General features: G+C 35.4%; 1 pseudogene; it reads right to left on the reverse strand.

Moving 5' to 3' along the window:
- Positions 1-2,285: 2,285 nt before the first annotated feature.
- Positions 2,286-12,962, reverse strand: LOC107866063 (annotated as a pseudogene).
- Between the last annotated feature and the right edge of the window lie 246 nt (positions 12,963-13,208).

Genomic DNA, 13,208 nt, shown 5'->3' on the forward strand with positions numbered 1-13,208 from the left:
AAAAGATTCAATTACAAAAAGCAAGACTAGACAAATTTCTGAGTTAATAACTCAAATGGTCACTCAACTTTGAACTTTTATCACAGAAAGTTACTCAACTTTGATCTTTAATTCAAAAGTCACTCAACTTTCACATTTTCACTCAGAAATCACTCAAACTATTTAATCATTTTTTTAAATAACATTTTCTTATTAGGAATTATTATTTAAATGCAAAATTTAGAAAAATAAAAAATTATCGCTTAATGATCTTTTTATCCTTCTTCCTTTAAATTATTTTTTCTTTCTCATTTTTCTTCTCCTTCTCACATATTATAATTGATTCAACATTAAATATGCCTAATAAAATATTAAAAGATCAAATTAAATGTAACAATAATCGAACAATAAGAAATTATTAATATAACTTATTATTTTTTTAGTAGGTGATGGGGTTTAACGCAATTGTGACACCTAGACAAATTCGATATCAGCAAAATATTAAAGAAATATTGGGTATGTAAAAAACGAGTCTTATATCCTATTAATACATTTTAAAATTGTGGAGCCTAAGTAAAAAGGGGACAACATCATCCTCAGTGGGTTGGTGTATAAATAATATTAGAGTGATTCAACATGCAATCTTGGCCGATTGTGGGAAAACTTCAGTGTTCAACTGAGTTTAGGCGAATATCACATTTTTAAGATATGGCGGGAAAAACCCTATTAATACGATGAAATATAACTAAATAATACGTAATTTAACTCATTTATTATTAAAGTCACATGTATGTAGTTATTACCTACATATAGTGAATTCCTATAACGTAGGTATATTATCATAATATTTAGTTATGGATATAAAATCCCTAATTCATCATACATATACATATAGTATAATGTTTTTTTCATACATATAGTACATACATTTATAAAATAAGGCATCTTTAGAGTGAAAACGGGAAGGGGGGAGAAGGGAATTGTATCGTTGAGAGCGTCGCATTTATAATAAGCTATATAATGTGCAAATTTAAATTTAAATTTAAATATATTTCAATACGAACATCAATATCAGATGGAAAAAAAGAAGTTGAAACAGGGATTGAAAAGATAGAGCAAAATAATTATAATTTTAATTCTTTGGTTATTGTTAAATTTTAATGTGATCCTTTGATATTTTATTAAACGTATTTAATGTTGAATCAATTACAATATGCAAGAAGGAGAAGAAAAATGAGAAAGAGGAGGGGAGATACTAAATTTATGGGAATAAGTATAAAAGGGTCATTAAGAGATAATTTTTTACTTTTCTGAATTTTACATTTAAATAAGAATTCCACATAAGCAAATGTTATTTAAGAAAATGATTAAATAGTTTGAGTGACTTTCTGAATAAAAATGTGAAAGTTAATTGATTTTGAAGTAAAGATTAAAGTTGAGATAAAAGTTCAAGGTTGATTCATCATTTGAGTTATTAACTCTAATTTCTCAAAAGTACATTTATTATGAGCAATTTCTCAAAAGTACACTTATTATGAGCAGTTCCACGTCCACTTCTGCAGGTTGGTATGCATTTAGCTTAACATTGTTCATTAGAAATAAGACCAGCAGATCAATATGCACAGATCAAACTAGACTTGTCAAAAGAACTACTATATCTATTAGTTGGCTGGATAAAATTTTTAAAAGGAAAATGCATAGCTAGGTCATCTATAATCGATGAATATGGCAGTTCCATGCACTAGAACTCTCGCTATGTGCAGGAAATGGACGGATATTTTCCACTGCTAAATTAAGCTAGCCTTGGATCTGTAGCTAAATTACTAGCTAAGATGATGTTTTCTCGGATTGGAAGCCATCACAAATCTCTTTTGGTGACAGATATTAAAACAAAGATTATAACAGCAGAAGAGGTTCTTTTATTGACACAAACATCATCATAATGAAGAATAAAAACGCACAAAAACAGGGGAACCGGGAACATTCACCAGATTACTGGCTTCTATTATTATTACTTCCTCGGTTCCCTTTTATTTGTCACATTCTGCTTCTCGGGGGTCAAACTATATGAACTTTGATCAAATTTTAAAAATGTATACTCTCATTGTATAAATATGAGAAGGATTGCATTAGCTCCGAAAATTGGTCAGTCAGAATGACTATCATGAAGAGAAATATGACAAATAAAAAGTAACAGAAGCTATTATAAGTGTCAAATGACCTTATTGTTGACTTCCAAAATATATGCATCATTCACTGCAGGTTCCGTTTGGTTTAATTTGGTCAAGCCTGCTCGTAGATGTAGATTAAGGGTAAACCTTAATAATAGATCTCGGTCCTAGCAAAGGAATAATTTTGTAGTCACTAAAACCAGCATCAAAGAAGAGTTTTGCCCATTCTTGTTCACTTCTTTCTTTTCCATAAACAACAACCATCATAACCATGTCCATGAAAAGTTGAGTTTCCAACGATTTGTGGTCTCAGTTTTGATCCATCACTGTCTCAATGATAATTACCTTTCCTCCATTCTCCTTACTTGGAATTGCTTCTTTACATTTCTTCAATATTTTTATACAATCTTCTTCGTCGCCCCAATCATGTAATACCCACTTCTTATCATTCATCAAATGAAAACCATTAATACACACGCAAGTTTACTACTAAAATGAGAAAAATTAAGTGGCTACATATTGTTAGGGCATGTGGAGTTTTGATGATAGACAGGTGAATGAAACATGTTATGAAAGCTGGTTTATTCAAATGTACAAAGTATAATTGCAGGCAAGGTTGTTGATAAGATGATATTGTGCACAATCAGGAGTGGATAAGCAAGAATATTCAGACATTCTCTCAACACTTATCACTTCAGTAAAGTAGAAGAAAAATGCAGTATCCAGAAGTTGAATTGATCAAGAAGTCCAACAATAAGAGGAGTCCTGCAAGACTAAGGGATAAATGAAAAAAATCCTATTCAACCAAGGAGGGAGAGACGGCTACAACAAGAAGTGAAGTTACTTGATAGAGTTCCACTGAAGATAGAAGCAAAGATCAAAAAGGACTTTATCACAAGGTGTGCATATATACGACAAACAACATTCAAGTAACTCACCCATGCACTGATAAGACAATCAACAATCAGCAAAACAGTTTACTTACTTGAAGAAGAACCTGGTCCTTTACTTAGTAAGTCTTAGACTGTTTGTAATAGGTAGGTTCTTTGAGTTGTAACGAGTCATTGTTCTAGTCTTAGTGATCTATAAACTAAGTTAGGAGTTGTGTCTTCAAGTTTGGAAACTCGAAGACTTGAGAACACTTATCTTGGGAAGATTTGTTTTTTTATAGTTTTAGGAGTTAGAGGTTTTAATTCCTAGTTGATAAGAAGTCTTGTAATTTTGTTGATTGTTGAGGCTCAAGAGTTATAGTGAAGTTGGGTTAAATCCTGTAGAGGTACAGGTCGTATTTTTTTACACCTTTCTTGAGCCGAGTGTTTTTCATGTAAGAATACTGTGTTCAGCTTTTACTTCTGTGAACCATGTTTACTTACTTGTTCCACAAATAGGCAACCAGTAAAGTCTAATATTAAAATTAGTAGGGCACACACTCTAACAAGTGGTTTCAGAGAGGGTTGTCTTAAATAAGGCTAGCACCTAAGAAAAGATCAGTGATGAATTTTGCACCTCCTACTGGACACAGTGAAGGACAGTCGACTACTAGGTTTCAACTCTTTGATGGCTCTCACTTTATCTAGTGGAAAGCAAGGATGGAGATATTCATCCAAGGTGAAGACTATGAGTTATGGGATAGGATTACTGATGGTCCCACTATTCCAACGAAGTTGGTTAGTGGTGAACCAGTCAATAAAGTAAGGAGTGAATTTACTCCTGATGACTTAGTGACATTGAAGAAAAATGCTAAGGCCAAGAACATCTTGGTATGTGGACTAGGACCTACTGAATACAACAGGGTATCAAACTGTACCACTGCTAAGAAAATTTGGGATGCACTAGTGAATGCTCATGAAGGTACCTCTCAAGTAAGAAAATTCAGGATTTCTCTTCTTTTCACTGAGTATGAGGCATTTAAGATGAAGGAAAATGAGACCTTGCATGAAATAATGACAAGGCTTACTACCTTAACAAATGAGCTAACTTCCTTAGGAAAAGACATTTCTGAGGAGGAACAAGTTGAAAAGGTACTGAGGATATTACCAAAATCAAACTGGAATGTTAAGGAAACTGCAATCAGGGAGTCCAATAAGGATCTCACAGGTATGACCCTGGATGAACTAGTAGGGAACTTAAGGACTTATGAAATGGAAGTTGATGGAACCAAAAAGAAGGCAGATCCTGAGAAAATCCTGGCATTGAAAGCTTCTGATAGTGATGAGGAATTTGAACTTGATAAGGAACAAGTTGCTTCCATAACTAAGAACTTCAGCAAATTCTTTAAGAAGAAGAAGGGAACAGGTAGCAAGAAACGTTCCAATGACAATCCAAATGGTTGCTACAAGTGTGGCAAACTTATCATTAGATCAGAGACTATCCATTCTAGGAAATAGAATGGAAGAAGTAAAAGGCTGAAAAGGAACTAAAAGAAAAGGCCAAAAGAAAGGAGAAACATGCAATGATAGCAGCTTGGGGATCTGACTCAGATGAAGATGAAGTTGATGAAACTGCATTCATGGCTCTTGGAGACTCAGACTTAGAAGAAGAAGATGATGCTTCTGAGGTAAGTATACTTGAACTTAAAGAAAAAATACAATTGTTTTCAAAACCAAAACTTATTTCCTTGATGAGTGCACTAATTGATGATTTCCAGGAATTAACTTATGCTAGGGATGAGTTGTTCAATAGTCATGTAAGCATAAAATTTGTTCTCATTGATTTAAAAGCTTGCACAGGTACAGTTGACAAGGAAAACTGCACTCTCAAGAAACAGGTTGCAGAACTTCAGTCTTCAAACAATGATCTTAAGTTTGAAGTTCTTAAATTAACTCTCACTAAAAATGGAAAAAAATCCATGAGTAAAGAACAAGAAAATACTGAACTTGAGATAGTTAAATACAAACAAGAATGCCATGATTTAATTAAAAAAATGAATAAGTTGAGTCAAGAAGTTTCTAAACTCAAACTTGATCTTAAAAGGGCAAATAGGTAGGCAAACTCCTCAAGAATTGTTCACAAATTAAGTGAAAGAAATTACAATGAAAAGGCAGGGTTGAGTTTCCACAAAAGTTTTGGTGATCCTAGAGATTTGTGTTATATCTGTGAAAAACTTAGGAATACCCCCACTGAATGTCCAGTGGCTGCTAAAAGCAGATCAAACAGTCAAAACTTGGCTAACAGATTTTCTCAGACCAAAAAGAACAAAACTAGTTCTGGTCAGAGAAACAGGTTGTAATACATGTTGTTAGCATGGACAAAAAGAAATTTAATTCATCCTTTTACTCATACAACAGGACTCAATTTTATCTGGGTTCCTAAGTCTAACCATTGATTTCTTTTGCAGGAGAAGGTGAAAGGAAGCAAAAGGCACTGGTACTATGACAGTGCTTCCTCAAGACACATAACTGGTGACAAGAAAAAGTTCTTTTTACTCTCTAAAATAAATGGAGGGGGAGTTTCTTTTGGTGATGGAAAAAAAAATTATTACCGGAGTTGGAAAAATTGGCTTATCTCAGTCAAAAGTATTGGAGGATGTCTATCTTGTAGAAGGATTGAAGCATAGCCTGCTGAGCATCTCACAACTGTGCGACAAAGGTAATAAAGTTATTTTTACTACTGCAGGAGTCAAAGTCAAAAGGATAGAAACCAAAAAGATTGTCCTCACTACAAGGAGATACAGAAATGTATACAAAGCTGACATAATGGCAATACTAGGACCTGAGTTGACTTGTCTAAGTGCAATAGAAAATGATCCCCTCCTTTGGCACAAGAGACTTGGATATGTAAGTCTGAAACAAATGAACATACTTTCTTCCAAATACATGGTATTGGGATTACCCAAGACCAAGCTCAAGGAGAAAATTTATGTAGTGCATGTGTAAAGGGAAAGCAGGTAAGGTCTTATTTTAAGTCAAAGAACCATGTTAGCACTACCAAGTGCCTTGAACTGGTTCATATGGACTTGTGTGGACCAATGAGACTTCAAAGCAGAGGTGGAAAAAAGTATGTTTTTGTAATTGTTGATGACTATTCTAGGTTCACCTGGACTTTGTTTCTAGCTTCTAAAGAAGATTCCTTTGATGTCTTTAAAATTTTCATTAAGAAAATTGAAAAGAAACTGGGCACTTCATTAGTTTCCATAAGGTTTGACCATGGTACAGAATTTGAGAATGTAAAGTTCTTAGAATTTTGTTTAGTAAATGGTATAGATCATAACTTCTCAGCTCCTAGAACACCACAACAAAATGGAGTGATGGAAAGGAAGAATAGAACCTTGGAAGAAATGGCTAGAACAATGATGCTTATAACAAATGTTGCAAAAAACCTTTGGGCTGAGGCAATAAGTACAGGAGCATATATCATAAGCAGATGCATGATCAGACCTATGTTGGAAAAGACTCCCTATGAATTACTAAAAGGAAGAAATCCAAACATTTCTCATTTTAAAATCTTTGGTTGTAAATGTTTTATACATAATAATAGAAAGGACAATCTGGGAAAATTCAATGCTAAAAGTGATGAGGGAATCTTCTTAGATTATTCACTTCATAGTAAGGCTTATAGGGTTTTAAATAACAGAACTAACTGTGTTAAAGAAATCATGCATGTGATTTTTTATGAATCCTATGTTAGGACTAATCTGCAGGAAGGAATTGACACTGAGGAATAAGTTACACAACCCGGTTCATCGATCGGAGTTACCAAACATGAAAGCACCTTGACAGAGGGAACTGAAGCTGAAGGCACAGTGATAGGGGGAACTGAGCCAAAAACTACCCCAGCTCAAAATATCAGCAATGATCCTAGTAGCTCACTAGGCTTGATCCCAAAAGGATACAAGTATCAAGGATCATATCCTATTGAGAATGTTTTCACTGATCTCACCTCTGGGATTAGTACAAGGTTTGGTTTGAGAAGTATGTGTGCCTTCAAGGCATTCCTATCAGAGATTGAGATAAAGAAGGTAACTGAATCATTGCTTGATGCTGATTGGATCATAGCCATGTAGGAAGAATTGAGTCAGTTTGAAAGAAACAAAGTATGACACTTAGTCCCTCTCCCAAAAGATAGATCAGTAATTGGGACTAAGTGGGTGTACAGAAATAAAGTTGATGAGCATGGAACATTTACAAGAAACAAGGCAAGATTGGTAGTCCAAGGATACAACCAAGAAGAATGAATTGACTTTGATGAGACTTTTGCTCCTGTAGCAAGACTTGAAGCTATAAGATTACTTGTTGCCTTTACTGCACATATGGAGTTTATTCTCTATCATATGGATATGAAGAGTGCATTCTTGAATGGCATTCTCAAAGAGGAGGTTTATGTTAAGCAACCTCCAGGATTTGAATGCAAGGAGTTTCATGATCATATGTACAAACTGAATAAGGCCTTGTATGGGTTTAAATAAGCTCCAAGGGCTTGGTATGAGAGATTTTCAAAGTTTCTACTGGAGCATGGTCATACCAGAGGTAAAATTGACAATACCCGTTTCTTGAAAACTAATGAAAAGAATTTGTTAGTTGTGCAGGTATATGTAGATGTCATTATTTTTGGTTCAACCAACATCAATATAACTCACTCATGAGTTGTGAATTTGAGATGAGCATGATGGGGGGAACTGAATTACTTCTTGGGATTGCAAATAAAATAGTCAGAATCAGAGACAATGATCTATCAACAGAAGTATGCCGAAGAACTTCTCAAAAGATTCTCCATGGAAGGTAAAAGAGATCAGTACTCCCATTGCCACTGCCACAAAGCTTGATTTGGATGAAACAGGTCCTGATGTGGAGCAAAACATGTATAGAGGTATGATAGGGTCATTATTGTACCTCACAACAAGCAGGCCTAACATTGTGTTTAGTCTAGGGTTATGTGCTAGGTTTCAAGCAAAGCCTAAAGAATCACATCTAAAATCAGTGAAAAAAATCTTAAGATACTTGAAGGGAACAAGTGATCTTGGTTTATGGTATCCCGAAGGTAGTAACTTTAATTTGGTAGGATTCTCTGATGCTAATTATGCAAGATATTTGGTGGACAGGAAAAACACTACAGGTATGGCACACTTCTTAGGATTATGTTTGATTACCTGGTCCACAAAGAAGCAAAAATCAATAGCTTTGTCTACTATTGAGGCTGAATATATTGTTTTTGGATCATGTTGTGCTCAGTTTTTGTGGATCGCTCAGTTTTTGTGGATCAAACAACAACTTCTAGATTTTGGGGTTAATGTAGAATGTGTTCCCATTTTTTGTAATAACACAAGTGTTATAAATATTGCCAAAAATTCTGTCCAACATAAGAGAACTAAGCATGTTGATATTCGCCATCACTTCCTTAGAGACAATGTTGAAAAAGGTCATATATCAATTATGTTTTATTCTATTGAGGAGCAAATTGCTGACATATTCACTAAGGCCTTGAATAGAAAACACTTTGAAAAAAATAGGTTAGCCTTGGGGATGATTAAAATTGTATAAATCTCCCTCAATGATTGATTAGAATAAGTTGTTCCTGAGTAATTGTTGATTAATTCAATCTTACATACTTAGTTGTGTATCCTAATTCCAAGATTTTAGGGTAAATTGACTCAACAATGTGTTGATTTTGCAGACAAACTGGGCCATCAAGGTAATTTTATCCATTTTCTCCTCAGATTTCATGTATGATTATTGCTTGCCTATAGTAGCATAAAGAGAAACAGGTTGTTCACTTGGTCCTTTCAGTTACACTTAAACCGCCAAAAACCCAAAAGTCTTCTCCTTCAAAAAGCTGCCAGACTTTTCCCATCAGTGTAGAACCCCTTTATCATTACGTTTCTTCCACATACACTCCCCTTATATTTCATCTTTCTTCTCTCATTCTTAAATACATATTTTTTTATTTATTCTTTATTCCCTCCTAAACCACTACAAACAAAAAAAATATACTAAAAATTATCATATTTTCTCTTTCTCCAATGGCATCTTCATCATCTTCTTCCTCCTCTACATCTTCTATAAGTCCCTCCACTGCCATCATCCTTCATATAAACATCACCCTACCTCTACTCATCTCTCCTCTAATATCTATTAATTTATCTAATTTTTCTATGTTCAAAACTCTGAAAAACCCTTTTTCACAATTTTCTTCTGCTCCACCACTATTATCTAAATCCTTACTTCCACCCCTTGTCCCTCTTCAAATTCTTGATCAAGACGATTCTCCCATTGATCGAGATGATATCCCTATTGCTAACCTAGTTCCACTAAGGTTCAGATGCAAGCCACAGCAAAAACCCTCTTTTATTTCCATTGAAGCTGATGATATTGTTCATGTTGAACCTTCCCCTGTTTCTTCTTCTCCTCGTACTCCTCATACTCGAGGAAAGAAGCAACGGAAAGATGCTTCCCTGGAAGAAGCACTTCATGCTAGCAAAAAGAAATGGGTTACTCTTTCTGATCCTTCTCCTCCTCAAGCATCCTCCCTAAATATCCTTCTTCGTTCAGTAAGAAAGAAGAAAACTATCTTGGCAAAAGTTCCTAAACCATCCTTATCTCAAAAGTCATCTTCCCAACCTACTTCAAAGGCTTTATCTTCTTTAAAAAACACCTCTACTGTCAAAGCCTCCTCTTCCTCCAAAGTTTCTTCAAAATCCACATCACGTTCGAAGAAACGAGTTCCCAAACCTGTTCCTTCTGACTCTTCTGACTCATACTCTGAATATCTTCCTGATACTCCTCCTACCTCTTCCACTAATATTGATCCTGATCTTGACCTTTATATTGATGTTGATACTCCTGCTGACAAGGCTTCTCAATCAGCACGTGTTCTCCACTTTCTAAAATAAAAGTTGGCTAGAGGTAGAGTTGTCACTGGTTTTTGGGCCCTGATATAGATATATTGGTCACAAAGTTGAGAGTTTAGGGATGGTCAAACCTGTTTCTTCCAGGTGATCATCAAAAAAAGTTTGGAAAGGATAAAGTTTATGAGTTTTACACAAACGGAGTTGCTATTGGGGAAATGTTCTCCACCACTGTTCATGGAAAAACCATCAATCTCTATCCTGCTGATTTAGCTAGGATTCTGAATGTTCCTACTGGGGGTTGGGGACATTATGTGAAAGGTGCTTGGACCCGTCTTGATAATCTTTGATCAACTCTTGATATTTCCAGGAATTCTCTGGAAATCCCCTTCTTCTTGCTCATCGTAGGGTCTTGAAGAATAAGATGTGCCCCCTTTATTAATTTTATTTTGATGTGGTTCACAAAATGATCCTTCCTAAACAGGAAAGAAGAACAGTTGCCAATTTTCTTGATCTCACTTTGATGGAACTGTTAGATTCTCAAATTCCAATAGACCTTCCTAGACTCATCATCAAACACATGGAAAGAGTCTTAGTCCAAGATGCAAATGGTCATGCTTTGCCATATAAGTTATGGATTGCATCTGTCTTTGAGGATTTTCGTGTCCCTGTCTAGGTGTAGTCACTAAAGGCCACAAAAGATGTTATTGGATCTGTGAACCATGTTATGTTACCTGTTGCTATGAGGAGTGCTGATAATCCAGTGCAAAGATTGAAGAATGCTCTTGCTGCCAAGCAGGGTGAGGTAGAGTTTGCCCAGACTGCATTGGAGGCTACCAAGTCTGCTCATGAGGAGGATAAATAGGTCCTTTAAGCTCAAATTTCTTCCCTCACAACTACCTTGGAAAAGAAAAGAGCTGACAATGCTGATACCATTAGGAAGCTAACCTCCCTTATCCCCTCTTTCTCATCCACTTAAGACTTTCTTAGTGCCTTAGGCATCTTTTCTTTGTTGTCTTTTGGTCTAAGTTGTTTCTCCTTTATTGCTATAACTGGTTTATGATAATTGTACCTTATTCTATGAATGAAATAGATTTTTGCTTTATGTGTTCTACTTCTGTTTTCTTAATGCATTGTTGTTCACTTGCCCTGAGTCTTGTTTGTTTTAGTGATAGCCCCAGTGGCCATGAATTATTAAACTATTTTCACTTGTTAGTCCAGCTTTTCGATGATGTCAAAATAGGAAAGAACAAATTATACAGTGCTTATAACCCAATTGACTAACTTGTTTCACTCTGTGATCTTCTATTTTGAATCCTTTACTGAGTAGGTCAGGATTGAATAAATGATGTTGAGCTGCTGAGTTTGTCATCATCAAAAAGGGGGAATTTGTTAGGTCGTGTAGAGTTTTCATGATAGACAAGTGAATGAAATATGTTGTGAAAGCTGGTCCATTCAAATGTACAAAGTATAATTGCAGGCAAGGTTGTTGATAAGATGATATTGCACACAAACAAGAGTGGATAAGCAAGAATATTCAGACATTCTCTTAACATTTATCACTTCAGTAAAGTAGAAGACAAATGCAATATCCAAAAGTTGAATTGATCAAGAAGTCCAACAATAAGAGGAGTCCTGTAAGACTAAGGGATGAATGAAAAGAATCCTATTCAACCAAGGAGGGAGACACGGCTACAACAAGAAGTGAAGTTACTTAATAGAGTTCCACTGAAGATAGAAGTAAAGATCAAAAAGGACTTCATCACAAGGTGTGCATATATACGACAAACAACATTCAAGTAACTCACTCATGCACTGATAAGACAATTAACAATTGGCAAAACAGTTTACTTACTTGAAGAAGAACCTGGTCCTTTACTTAGTAAGTCTTAGACTGTTTGTAATAGGTAGGTTCTTTGAGTTGTAATGAGTCATTTTTATAGTCTCAGTGATCTATAAACTGAGTTAGGAGTTGTGTCTTCAAGTTAGAGAACTCGAAGACTTGGGAACACTTATCTTGGGAAGATTAGTGTTTTTATAGTTTTAAGAGTTAGAAGTTTTAATTCCTAGTTAACAAGAAGTCTTGTAATTTTGTTGATTGTTGAGGCTCAAGATTTATAGTGAAGTTAGGTTAAATCCTGTGGTCGTGATTTTTTTACACCTTTCTTGAGCCGGGTGTTTTCCACGTAAAAATATTGTGTTCAGTTTTTACTTCTGTGAACCATGCTTACTTACTTGTTCCACAAATAGGCAACCAGTAGAGTCTAATATTAAAATTAGTAGGGCACACACTCTAATACATATGAAATTAATGTATCCCTGAATGTGTATTTCAAGTTACGTACCATTAGTAAAACTGCATCGACAAAAGGAACAAACTTAAACATATCTCCTCCGACGTAGCTCAGGTTCTTGCTCGCTCAGGTTCTTGCTCCCTTCCAAGCCTTCAACAATATGCGGCAGATCAAAGACATAAAACTTTGACCCCGGAAATTCAATTGAAATGGCATTAGCCACTGTCCCAGTGCCTCCTCCAACGTCCACCATTGATTTCAATCCTTCAAAAACTCCTTTACAATGTTCATTTATTGCACTTATAATAAATCGGGTATCACTAGCCATTGATTCATTAAATAAGCAGTTAAACCTGGCATCATCCGCTGCATACTCAAAGAACGGTTTCCCATGAGTGGTGGCGAATGGAGTAGGCTGATCATTGCCACCATTCAGGATCCATTGGCTGAGATAGTGTCACGGATCCATCATACTTGGATCAAGCATCGCTTGAACAACAGGGATCATTCTCAAGTTAGTCTCATCTTTAAGGAGAAGACATGAAGTCAGAGTAAGTGAATAACCCTCTTCTTCTTGAATAAAGAAGCCTGCATGGATTAGAATACGCATGAGACGTTAAATTCAATCTTGAATTTTAGAGATATTATTATTGACATGGAGTTGATGAAGTTGAATGTGTGGTTCCATATCTGTGCCTGAGCATCCAATACTTCTCTAGTCCTGTACATGCCATCAAATCATTAGGCAATGGCATATTTGTGTGATTTTCTTTAAGATAGTTAGGATTTTTTTTTTCTTTGGGGGTGGGGGGGGGGGGGGGGGGGGGGGGGGAAGAACTTCTCAATCGCAAAAGTGTGGAGTGAAACCTTATCTCCAAGATATAAAAACAGATTCAAAAATAGGTTCTATACAGGAGAGAATAATTTATTTTTCTCAATTTCTAGACTACACCAAAAGATGAGTAGTTATTTTTTTTTTTAACT

This window comes from Capsicum annuum, chromosome 3 (genome assembly GCF_002878395.1).
Source record: "Capsicum annuum cultivar UCD-10X-F1 chromosome 3, UCD10Xv1.1, whole genome shotgun sequence".
Taxonomy (NCBI): domain Eukaryota; kingdom Viridiplantae; phylum Streptophyta; class Magnoliopsida; order Solanales; family Solanaceae; genus Capsicum; species Capsicum annuum.